This window comes from Vulpes vulpes, chromosome 14, assembly GCF_048418805.1.
Source record: "Vulpes vulpes isolate BD-2025 chromosome 14, VulVul3, whole genome shotgun sequence".
Lineage (NCBI taxonomy): Eukaryota > Metazoa > Chordata > Mammalia > Carnivora > Canidae > Vulpes > Vulpes vulpes.
Window position 1 is genome coordinate 134,420,384 of NC_132793.1, and position 13,617 is coordinate 134,434,000.

Below are 13,617 nucleotides of genomic sequence, written 5' to 3' on the forward strand. Positions count from 1 at the left end.
ACATGCAGATCCAGTGGCCCTACTTCTCTTTTTCATTCCTGTTCTGAGGTGTTACTAGATTCTTTGCCAGGTTTTGCTGTTGGCCCTTCCTCTTAGGACAAGGAGCATGGGCTTGGGAGGTCACCTGAGGTTTTAAAAATCACAACTGGGGCACTTGGGTGACTAAGTCAGTTAAGCATCTGCCTTCAGCTCAGGTCATGTTCCGGGGGTCCTGGGACCAAGCACAACATTGGGCTCCCTGCTCTACTGCTATCCTCTCTCTGCTGCTCCCCCTGCTTGAGTTCTCTCTCTCTCTCTCTTTCAAATAAATAAATTAATTAATTAAATATTTTTTAAAAATTAAAACAAAAATGAGAAAGTAAAAACCACAATTGGGACCTGGCCGTGCTTAAACTACAAAGTCAGCTCTTAAAAGAAGCATGAAAAGGAGGAAGTAAATGTAGGCATGTTAAGTATTTTCTTTCTGGTGAAAAATGAGCTGTTGTATTTGAAAGTCAGAAATTCGAACCGCTGAAGGAGCACCATGTGTATCTTTAGGTGGAAATTTTCCATCTCTGACATGCAACCGATAGGCGTGAAGTCAGAAGATCAATATTTTAGAATGCTATGAACTAATTCCTTTCTATATTGTGTTTTGTTGCACACAAGGTAATTTTTTTCTGTCCTTAATTTTTTTGCTTAAATCTTGATAATAATTCCTTAGAGGTAACACTGATACGACGTCAAAGTCATATGAAAGCATGGAACCACTATGAATGCTCAGATGTATTAACACAGGAAAATAATGATTCAAAGTAGTTTGAGAAAGTATTTGAGGTAAGGAAAAACATATTCAGTAACTATTAAAAGTGTATTTTATTGTTTTAAGATTTTACTTATTTGAAAGACAACAGAATCTGGAAAGAGGCAGAGAGAGGGAGAAGCGGGCTTCTTGTTGAACAAGGAACACATGTGGGGCTTGATCTCAGGACCCTGGGATCATGACCGGAGCCGAAGGCAGATGCTTCACCAACTGAGCCACCCAGGTACCGCTCAAAGTATATTTTATAATACTACTGGAGTATGGCATCCTGAACATCTCTGTTCCTAGTGTATCATTTTGTGATTTTCCTGAGTGCAAGGACCCATCTTCCCTCTTTACTGTTCTATCTGCAGCACCTAGTACTTGGCTTGAGTTGGGTTCTCAGTGATTTTAATTAAATGAGTGAATGAATGATCAGGTTAAATGATTTCCAAGCTACTCTTAACCCAATGGTGACTTAATTGGAAGACTAATCACTAGGGACAAAACACAATAATCCAGTTTGGCCTGAGTTCTCTCTTACTTCATAAATACTAATTGAATATCTTCTATGGCCATGGAATGTTCTAGAGAGTGGGATACAGCCATGCACAAGATAAGCAAGATCCTTGCTTGTTTAGAGCTGCCATTTACTGTTGAAAGATGATTAATGAGTTTACAAATAGTTCCAGACAGCACTACATACAAATTAAAATAGGATAGTAAGATGGAGAGATGGATAGGTGGGTGGGGTGGGAGGGTGAGCAGGGGATAGTCAGCCTGAGTGAGTCCCATTTGAATTGATGGATGTGAAGAAAGCAGCCACGTGAAGCTCTGTGAGAATTGTGCCCCAGGCCAACAAGGGAAGAGTAAGGAAAAAGGCTGGAGGTCGGAATCCAGTAGGAGTGTTCAAGGAACAGAGAAAAGGTCAATGTAGCTGGAGTGGAGTGAGGAGTGGAGAAGTCAGTAAGAGGCGAGACTGAAGGAGAGGGCCAAAGACCAGACTGTGCAGGCCTTAGGAGTCTGCTGCCTTCTTGCTTTTTCTAGCTTTAAATGAGTCTTCTTTCATTAAACACCAGAGCTCCAAATATATTTTTGTAAGTCTACTTAAAAAGACAAGATTTTTTTAATGTTTTTTTTTTTTTTTAAGATTTTATTTATTTATTCATAGAGACACAGAAAGAGAGAGAGTCAGAGACACAGGCAGAGGGATAAGCAGGCTCCATGCAGGGAGCCCGATCCTGGGTCTCCAGGATCACACCCTGGGCTGAAGGCAGCGCTAAACTGCTGAGCCACCCAGGCTGCCCCTAAAGACAGGATTTTAAGTAAAACACAAACAAAGATATTTTAATGCTTCTTGGGGAATTATGATATTGTGAGATGGACCAAAGAAACTTGTTACTATCATGTCCACATAACTGGGTGGGTATTAGGATCTCCCTCAATGAGAAAGTATTTGATTTATAACAAGGGCGGAAAACTTTTGAGAGTCGATGTCACATACTGTGAAGTTTGAGGGTCAGGAGGCAATATTCTGGATATTATGTAGGTTCCTACATAAGTTGTGTCTGTGTGTTGTAATAACAAATAACATGAAGTTTATCGTTTAAACCATTTTTTAGTATATAATTCATTTTTTTTAATTTTTTTTTATTTATTTATGATAGTCACACAGAGAGAGAGAGAGGCAGAGACACAGGCAGAGGGAGAAGCAGGCTCCATGCAGGGAGCCCGACGTGGGACTCGATCCCGGGTCTCCAGGATCGCGCCCTGGGCCAAAGGCAGGCGCTAAACCGCTGAGCCACCCAGGGATCCCCTAGTATATAATTCCTTATATAATTATTCATGATGTAACCATGTAAAAAATGTAAAAACCTCCTCAGTTCATGGGCCCCACAAAAACAGGCAGTGGGGTCGGAGTTTACTGAGGGCCATCATTTGCCAACACCTGGTTTACAAAACATAAGAAATACTCTGTGAGAAAAATAATTGACATTGGCACAAAAAAGTACGATGTGTTTCGGATCCAAATAGCTTTTGATTTAAGCAGTAATATGAAAAAAGTGAGATGATTCTTTTTTATTGAACAGATCCTATTAGTTTTGAATGTGCCAACTTAATAAATACTGTTTGAAGAAGTTCACAGCATAAATATTGACAAATAGAGTTGATGCCCACGACTGGGTTACATTTTACGAGTCACCTTGGCTCGGTTACAGAGCTCAGTTATTCAGTCATACACTCATTTAAATGTTGCTGTGGAGACATTCTGCAGATGTGATTAACATCCCCTATCCAGAGGGAACCGCCAAATGTGAGTGGGCCTCATCCAGTCCATGGAAGACAGAAGAGCAAAAACAAGTTTCCCAGACAAAGAAGAATTTTACTTCAAATCTTGCCCGAGTGTCTAGCCTGCCAGCCTGCCCTACCATTTTCAGACTTGCCAGCAATGCCCTCAGCCAGTGATGTGAGCCAATTCCTTAAAATAAGGGATATTCCTTACATAGCTGTATGATTTACTCATATATATAATCATATATGATATATAGATCATGCATTTATTATATATAATAAATTGTGCATGTTTTGTATGTGATAATGTATGACATGTGTATTTGTTCTCTGGATGACACGATGCCCTTAGTGTGTTTTGAGTCTCAGAAGATTAAAAGTTGCTGTGAATTTTAGGGTAAGTTCCTACTATTTAGCTTTTAGTTTTCAAATTTCAGCTTTGCCATCAATGATAACATAAATTTGGTCTGGACGTTATGAAGGCCTCCGGTACTGAATTTAGAAAGTGGCCAAAATTTTGGAAAGTGATACCCTAAGTTTTTTTTTTTTTTTTCAAACCTTACATACCACATGTCTGCGAAAAGCCCTCAGTCTACAAACAGAATGTACAAGTGTTTGGTGATTGGAGTCACTCTACACATAAGTCTTTATCTGTATGTTTCCTCCCTTGGCTTTGTAAATAAATCAAATCAATCCTCCCAGTATAGGGTATGGGAGCTCCTACCCCCAATTGGTAATAGAATGCCATAAAGTGGCTAGATCTGTTACAGAGAGAACTGTTCTCTCCTCATTAACTCATCGCTTCAGAGAACTCAGTGCCTAGGGGAACCCTCATCTTGTATCAGGGTTTCAGGCTGTGTGATTTTTTTTTTCCCCAAGAATTGAATGATTGTGCTATTGGGGAAATAGCATCATCTGTGACAGATAACTTCTTTATTGGGGAAGATGAGTAACAGTGACTGTAGCACTGGTATCATACTTAAAAACCTAAGGTGGTAGAAGGATGATAGTGGGTAGCACCCAACACCTGTCCATAAAGCTGATGATTCATCACACCCAGATAATTTTGTGGGAATAATGCATTCATTGTGTCATGGCCACCGAGTCTTCTCAAGTTTAATAGCTGCTGCAGACCCATGGTGCAGTAGAAGCCTCTGAATTAAGATGATTCAGTAGGTTCCAATTCATCCTAAATAAGTGGCTGTCTAGATAAATGAAGTTCATCAAATTGCAATGAATACCATATAACAACCTTGCTGGGATTGCATGCCCCTGGGACACGGACCGTGTCTAACTGTGTGTTCTGCAGCAACTCCTGTGCTAGTGCTTTGCAGTCCGTGTTCAATAATAACAATATGACAGTGTGTTTGCCCTGAGTCATTTTATTTTTTATCAGCAGAGTTAATGCCTTAACTACATCAATTAAGTCACTTAAATTCAACCAGTTAATGAAATGCCCTTATGGAATGCAGCCTTGGAATCATTTTTTTTTAAAGTAGCAACAGAATGAAACAAAAAAAAAAAATCAGTATAAATTATATATTATTTAGTTTATTAAAAATAAAAAGACAACTCTGATTCAGGTTTTATTTTAATTAATGATCTATATTGATGAGGTTGCCTCAGCCAGGCATGATTCTTTTTGCTTGGTAATTTTTCTCTAACACACTGGGGGATACCAGGCCGGTGACACAGTGTGGTAAGAGGAGCTGAGCTGTTAGAAAGTGATCCAGGGTGCTCACTCTTGAATGCTTGGACATGAGCTAGTGGGGCAGTGCCCCAAAGTTGTGGGCAGGAGGAGGGACTGTGCTCAAGTTTACCGTCTAAGGGTCAGGCCCTCCTTCCTTCTAGTAGAAGAACTGCATGCTTTCATGGTGCTAGAGACTCCAGGGGCAGACGATGCTTATAGACAGCTGGTACCCCCATTCAGACCCTCTGGTGGCAAGATGCCTGTGCATTCTCCTTGCCAGGACTGCTTTCTCATACTTGCCATAAAAATGACGAGTGAGGAGTGGGCCATAGTCCCTTCCCTGGAAGGCAGATCTGTGTGACATGTACAGCCACGTCCTGGTTCTGACCTAACTGTCTGTGGGGTGATGGGAAGATCAAGTAGACTCCTGTCTCCCCTGTCTAGCTAACCCTCGGCTGATATAAAGTTTCCCCATTCTCCAAATATGACTGATCCTTAACCTCTGTAGTATGATTATAGAATCTATTGTGACATTCATTGGCAAGATGGGGCTGACCAGGATGGATCCACCTTGGGCAGCACACAGCCTACACTGGCCTCTTGAGGCTTCATTCCTAGAAATTGCTTCAGTTCCCGTAGCCCAGCAATTCCATTTCTTTAAGATAGAATGTGCCCTTAGAGCCAGGTAGGACCATCTCCTTAATACGATGGTTTCCTACAGGGCACCCTGTTGCTTTGCCACTTAGAGTTGAGGGTAAACATGGCCACACCAAGCATTCCCTTTAAAATCTTCTTCACTCCACTTCACCATCTACATGGGGCATGATCTACTGCAGTTTCTTCCTACATTGGTTTCCCTGCTGTGACAAGTTGTAGAGCCTCCTTTTGTTTTGTTGACATGGGGCTACTCCTGGGCCCTACAACATGTACCGAGACTATGTTTTCTGTCTTGATATATCCAACAGGATAATGGAGTTTGAAAAAGGGAACATATTCCCTTCAGAGCCCAGATCACAACATTAATATATATTTACATTTTAGAAATGCTTTGTGGTGTGGAGGAAAAAATAATGGATTTGGGATTTAAATATGCGATGTGAACTCCCCACTATTTGGTAAATCCATCTTTCTGCCTCTCAGTTTGCAGATCCATGTAGTGTGTAGCAAGAAGTTAAGAGGGTGGGCCTGACTGCTAATCAGGTTCTCCTGGCAGGTTTGTCTGAGAAGTAAGTTGCTGTACTGAGAATACCTTATAACATTAAGTTGGGTTACAGAGGTGTTTCTTAGTAGATGGTCTCTCAGGTAGAAGATAGAAAGAGTATCATCCCCCATTAAAGATATATAGCAACTAAAGCATGGAAAGGTGAAGTGACTTGATCAAAGTCCTGGCTAGTGAGTGGCAGCTGAAACTGTAACCCAGATTTTTCATCTTCGCTTTCCATTATTTCCCCAATACACTTCCTTTTCATTTCTCTCAGGAAGACTAAGACTATGGTAGGACTCATGATTAGAAGAAAATACAAAACCTGGAACTACTGAGATCCTCAGATTCTGAGAGTTACTCATTGGCTGATCATATCCCACCACAGGGAGTAACCAGAGGAGTTCTATTGTCTTCACTTTATCATTTTCTTTTGATCAAGACAAGTTCCTTCCTATCTCAAGTTTTTATTTTTTTTTAAAGATTATTTATTTTTTATTTTTTTTTAATTTTTATTTATTTATGATAGTCACACAGAGAGAGAGAGAGAGAGGCAGAGACACAGGCAGAGGGAGAAGCAGGCTCCATGCACCGGGAGCCCGATGTGGGATTCGATCCCGGGTCTCCAAGATCGCACCCTGGGCCAAAGGCAGGCGCCAAACCGCTGCGCCACCCAGGGATCCCAAGTTTTTTTTTTTTTTTTTTTTAAATGCTCATTACCACTTATTATCACTACTTCTTACAACCAATGACATTCATTTATTCATTTACGTAACATATTTATTGAGTGCTTTCTTTGTAACAAACATTGTTCTGGGTGCTAGGGATGTATCCCCATACAAGATAAACAGGAATGCTTTTCTTCTTAAGGCTAACATTCAAGTGAAGAGAGATAGTATGACATGGTGATAAAGACTAAAAAGAAGTAAATCAAGGAAGGGGATAGGGAGGATTAGGGTTGGAGCTATAATATGAATGAGGTGGTCTGGTACAGATTACTAGTTCTCTGTGTTCCTTGGTATCTGAGAAGGCTTTCCAGCCCCTTGCAGTTAGCCTGGCCCACCTACTTGTTTGGACCAATAGGTTAATAGTGAAAATGATGTGGTTATTTCCACTGAGGACATTTCAGAGAGGCTGTACATTCTCCATTGGCCATTCTTCCTTTGCCACTGAGGCCATGGGAGGCTCTATGCTCCAGATAATGCTGATAAAAGATGGCAGAGTCTTCATCAACCTGGCTCCGGCAGTGATTGTGTGGGGTACAGACACTTGACCAACCCACTCTGGACACATAATGTGATGAAAAAAATATGTGTTTTCTTTGGTAAGCCAGTGATAAAGTGTTAGTTTGTTGACCACTCATATTACCTACTTTATTCTCACTAATATAGTTGCTTACACAAGAACTCTCTGAAAAGATGACTTGTGAGTCCCTATCTAAATGAGGCAAGCAAGTGAGCAGATTTTTCACCTTCAGATTTCAGTTTTAAAATGATCCTCAAAACAAAACAAAACAAAACAAAAACCCATGATCCTCCATCACTATTTGCTTAATGCCACAGGGTCTTATAACTATCAGCACAGGGCTGCATTTTTTTTAATTGAATTTCCAACATTGTAGAAATTCAATACATCTTTGAAAAATGAGTGAATAAATATATAAATGACTGAGTGAATTGCAAAAAATTGTTGGAACACAAAAAAGGTAACCATTACTGTTATTGCATTTAACATTTAATCTCCTTTTTTGTCCTTGTATATCTTGTTCTTCAAATAAAACTGATAATACATATTTATTTAATTAGGCTCTTTTGATTGGCAGTGATGTTAATTATAAGATACACTTGGACATAAGGGAAACAAGAGTTATACTGGAGCTGAGGAGCTGCTTATATGTCAGTTTTATGACTACTGAGGCATAGTTGATGAAAGCTAATAATGTCTAATATTTATTTATTGAAAAATGACTATGTGCCAGTAATGCATTAAGGCTTCACATGTAGTTAATCCTCATAATGGCTCTAAAGGTAGGCCCCATGTTTCCCCGTGTTAGAGAAGATGAAATGGAGGTAGAGAGAGGTTAAATAACTTGCCTAAATCCCACAGGTAGTTAGTGACAGAGCCAGAATTTGAGCCCACCTACTCTGATCCCAGAGCTGAATGGTTAACAATTCTATTGTATGGCCTCCTCCTTGACCATCCTACCTCCAGATGATCTACCAAAAGTTGCAAGGTCCTCAGCAGAAAGTTTCGTTGGTCTCAAACTTATGCTTTGCTGTTCATGTAATTCAGCTGCTCCGAATACGTTAGTTTCTTTCTGGGTTTATCTGCTTCTCTCACCATAGACCCATTTATTCTTTCTGTCTATAAATCTGTCTGAATTTTGCCACTTGGCCTGTAGTCTCTTTTCTCATAACCTCCATGACCCTTCATCTTTTGGTCTTATACCATGGCTTCTGTCTGTAAATCCTTTCAGTTTCAATCTTTGTTATTGACTCCATAAATCTTTTAGAACTCAAGCAAGAGTCCATTAAACTCTTGGAAGCAGGTCATATTTAGGCACCATGACAGTTATAATTTCTTGCTCACCTCATGGGTCACCTATATTGGGTTTTGCTACCAGTGGTGTGACCATCTGTGACCAAGGAAGCTAAGCCTTATGGTAGAAAAGAATGTTGTCTAAGGAGTTTCGGAATTAAGGCCTTGACTGTGACTGTTTCTTAGGAAAGTCTATGGGCATTGCAGGAATTCCAATTAATACATTTCCATGATTGTCTATGATGATTCAGGCATCACACAAGGCACTTAGACACATTGGATAATATAATTATGATGCTTAAAGGCAGGCGGGGCCATTATTTCCATTTTACAGTGGCAAACTGAGTCTCTAAACTTGCCCAATGGTCCATGGCTAGAAAAGAGCAGAGCCAGTATTCAGACTCCCTTGGCATTTTTACTACACTAAACCAGAAGGTTCCTTTGCACATGTTTATTTTATTTAAAAATCTCTGCTCCCTTTCTACCTGAAGTAAATAGAACACTTGAAAGTCACCACTACTGTCAATATTAGAGACATGTCAAATGCTGTCACTTAGCCAGAAAGCTCCTTCAGAGTAACTATGTAATATTATACAACATGACAAGCTCTTATCCACGGTGGCAACATTAAAGCCAGGCGCATGTGGCTTGTGCAAAACCCCAAAGCCATTAGTTGAAATCCCAGGACCAGAAGGCTGAAGAACTCAGCACTGAACCCAATGCAGTCTCAGCCCTGGAGAGCAGAGGCCACTCGGAACGGGTAGGTTATTTTCTTTCAAGGCGAAATGTGTGCCAACATTCAGCTTTCTGTTCTGGAGCTAGCTGGGCACGTTATCTTCTCAGTGTGGATTGGATGAGGGAAGTGAGAAGCAAACAGCAAATTCTTGGCAGCCAAAGACAGGCAGGCTGGGAGAGAGGAAGGGAGAAAAGCTGTCAGGGGGCTGTGGAGGAGTCATTTGACTCTCGTGATGTTTTTGCCATTTTAATTCAGTCATCAGCCTGCTGTTTGCAGGCTTCATATTTTCTTAATAAACAAAAAGTGAGAGAGAATCATAAGAATGAAGAAACTGGAAGAGGTCATCTAATTTTTTACCTTTATCCAGACTGTCAGCGCTACAGCCAAGTTTTTAGCAGTTAAGATACTTTTAGGAACAGGAATGTCCAAGTTAGAAAAAAAAAACATTTAAATAACATAGATTATTAAAAATAATTCATAATTCTACATAACTCAAAGACCTCAAGTTATAATAGACTTAAAGTAAGGTTGGCTACGCATACTTCTCTATTTTTGCTTTATATAGTATTAGCTTAATCTAACAGTTGATTTTTTCTGTTTATAATATGGCAGCCAGTAGTGTCCAGACTACATGTTTCCTGGTTCCAGAATAGAGACTACAACTCTCAACAGTTCTCCCAGAAGAGCAAAGGAGATTTGCCTCCTTTTTTTTAAGGATTTTATTTATTTATTCATAAGAGATACAGAGAGAGAGAGAGAGAGAGAGAGAGGCAGAGACACAGGCAGAGGGAGAAGCAGGCTTCCTGCGGGGAGCCCGATGTGGGCCTCGATCCCAGACCCCGGGATCATTCCCTGACCCGAAGGCAGGTGCTCAACTACTGAGGCACCCAGGTGTCCCAGATTTTCTTCCAAAAGCCCCAGCCCAGATATCTCCGGTCTCATTTTCAGACCTTGAGTCGCATGTCCAGTCTCAATCCAATTACTATGGCCAAGTGAGTGGGGTTTGCTGATGAGCTTAAGTTCATTGAGAATCACCCTTGAAGCTGAGAATGAAGTCATTTCTTTTTTTAAAAAATAAATTTATTCTTATTGGTGTTCAATTTGTCAACATACAGAATAACACCCAGTGCTCATCCCGTCAAGTGCCCACCTCAGTGCCGTCAGAAAGGGAGACAGAACGTGAAAGAATGAAGTCATTTCATTCCAACTGCGGGCTAACAGTGGGAGGAAGGGTACTCTTCCAGAAATCTATGTTCCACTAGGGGAGGAAATATGCTAGGGTAGCCATAACAGATCTCAGGGGGCCCTTGTCAGGTATCAGATGGACCTTTGCACATCTTCTCATTGAGCTTGTTGTCCCTAGTCTTGTCTCTTTGGTCCATCTTTGGTACTGCCCCTGAAGACAACCAAATAAAATGTAAACAGCTCACAAGGCATACCAGGTCCTTTATGAATCTTATAGATTCTTTTCTAGCCACACCACACAATGAACTGGGTGAAGTTCCCTAAACATTTTTTTAATCTTCTCCAGTTGGCTGTGATTCTTCAAAGTTGAACTCCACCATTTCCCATGAGGGGACTTTCCAGACTTACTATCTTGGGTTAGTTTCTCCTACTCTGTGCTTTTAGGGCAAATCTGAGTTTATACTCCATCATAGAAACATCCTACAGTATTGATTTGCTTGTTTTTTCTTTCCCTCTCAAGACTGTGAGCTCCCTAGAGGAAAGATCCATAGCTCTGTCTCCTGAGATTCTGGGACTTCACGTGGTGAGCACTATAAGCACTGTCACTTAATGCATGCTTGCTGAGTGCTTGTTATTTGCTTATAAACTCTGCTATGTGGTGCCAGGCACAGTGTTAGCAGGAAACAAATTCAACCCTGGTTCATACTGTCTTACAGCCCATTCATTGAAAGAATTAAAGAATAAGTAACAGAATGTGAGTAGGAGTATGAGGCATCTTTCAGCATCCAGGAGGTATATTGAAGAGAACATGAAACTCATCTTCCTCTATGGGACCTCATTCTTGCTCTGCCTCTCTGAAGTGCATTTTTGTTACCTATAAAATAAGGAGCTCCTTGAGGCACCTGGCTGGCTCTTGATCTCAGGGTTTTGAGTTCAAGCCTCACCCTCACGTTGGTTGTAGAGATTACTCAAATAAACCTAAAAATAAATAAATAAAATATGAAGCTTTCTGATGCTTAACATTTGTCTCAATGTTAATTATATTTTTAAGTACATTCTACTCCATCATTCTTCCTTTGTCTTCCAAAAAAAAATAGAGGGGGAAGAGAGTTAATTTCGCCCTAAGGTATTTGTGGGAACACCTGGAAGAGCAGCAACCGTGCCAACTCTTACGAACATCTAGTTGCCATTACTTTAAGCAGGTAAGTGTTCAAACAGTGGATAGCCCTTCCCTGGAATACTGGTCTATTTTCTTGGGTGATAATTGAGAATCATATTTAATACCAACTATTGATGCCAAGGTTGAAAAAAAAGAATATTATATTAAGTGGAAATTTAGTGAATTTAGTACCAATCTAAATCTCGCCTTGCTCTTTTGCCAATGCTTTATTTCAACTCACTGCCAAATAAACTTGCACCTGATTTTTAACTAATATTTAATGTCGGAAAGCTCTAGGGACATAATTTGCACTAGTAGCAATGATACATTAACCTAATTAATTAAAAGCTAGCTTATAATTAAGAAAACAAGTGAACAAAGGACATTTTTTGTGATGCAGTGGCCTCAATTTATTGTCATCCCCCCTTTTTTGTGCTCACTTACTAATTCTCAGAATTCAATAATCTGCACTGGGTATCCCTGTCATTAGTATGAATTAGCAACACTCCATCGTAATTCACTGAAATTCACCAGAGACAGAGTTTTGATAAATGGAGAAAGGTTTTCACAGAGATCAGTGTGGTGAAGCCAATTTATAGGAAAACTGGGTCCCTTTGGTAACTAGGTCCCTCTCCTTTTCCCTAGCTTGCATCCCCTGCCATCTTATAAAATAAAAAGATAAAATAAATGAAATCCTTAAAAAATCACTAAATCTGAAACTAGATTTTAATAAACAACATTAATAAAGAGTGCATGATGAGAGTAAGGACTTCTAATCAATCCAGACAGATAAGATCACAGTCCTAATTGCATTGGCTGTTATTTCCTTTTCATTTACTTGTACCAAATGGAAAATAAAGTCTTGAGATGTCTACAAATGGAAATTAAAATAATGGTTTTCAGTGATAATTTGATAGGAAGTAATTGGCCACCTGAAGAGAAAAACCCTCATCGTGGAAATAATTACAAATAATTGGTTACTACAAGATTGGACTATATTTGATACAATCAGTACAATAAATACTCTTAACTAAAGATGCCAACATGGAGGTTGGGGGTGGTGGTGTTAGCAACCATGTAAATTGGAGACAATAAAACCATTTGTAGAGTGACTAGTTTGGCCTATGGATATGATTTATTTGGCCAACAAAATTGTTTTGAACTATATTTTAATTAGCTATCAATACTTAAAGATGGAAATCCCCCGCCCCCCCCAAAAAAAGATGTATAGATTTTCTTTTGAAAGAAAAATTGAAATGTCAGACAGTACTGGGCTTCTGTTGCCATAATGGCAGCAATCCGAGAGTAGATCCTGGAGCCACCCACAGGCCTAGTAGATACCTCATGCAGATAGAGGCCCACCTAGCCCTTGAAGATGCATGAGTTTGTGACTCCAGCTCTAATACTATCCTGTGTTTATATAAAACTTCAGACTTTTTTAGTCTGTTCACTTTTCTTGATCCATAAAATAACTTATAGAATAAATACGGTTTATATAGAAAAATAAACTGAGGCTTTGTTTAAGAGACTCACCCAAGGGCACAGTCAAAAGCTGAAGAAGCCAGGACATAAATCCAAATCTTTTGGCTTTTCTAACATTTCAACTGATCCCTGCTAATTCTTGCCCAAAATCAATTATGAAACTTCGTTGGAGTAATGAATGAACTCAGATGAAGTCATCATCCTCTATTTGGAGCCCAAAGTGCTAACATTGATATCTTAGATGAAACAATGTGTTTTAAGTGAGAAATACCAAATGGCTGAGAAACGAGATATGATTTCAAAATCTGACCCATAGAAAAATTTCTAGAAAGTTTCTTGAGATCATTTATTTAGATAGAAAAATAACCAATTTGAAATTTCCACACCTAAAACTGAGCCTATGTGGTTTTCACAGGGGAAAATATGTATCTATTTCTCACTGGGTACTTGATTTTTTCCAACTCATATCATTTTACTTTGGTCTGTTTTTTGGGGAGATCAGAACCTTCAGCAAGTTGAGTATATAATGTTCTAAGTAGAGCCTCCTATAAAT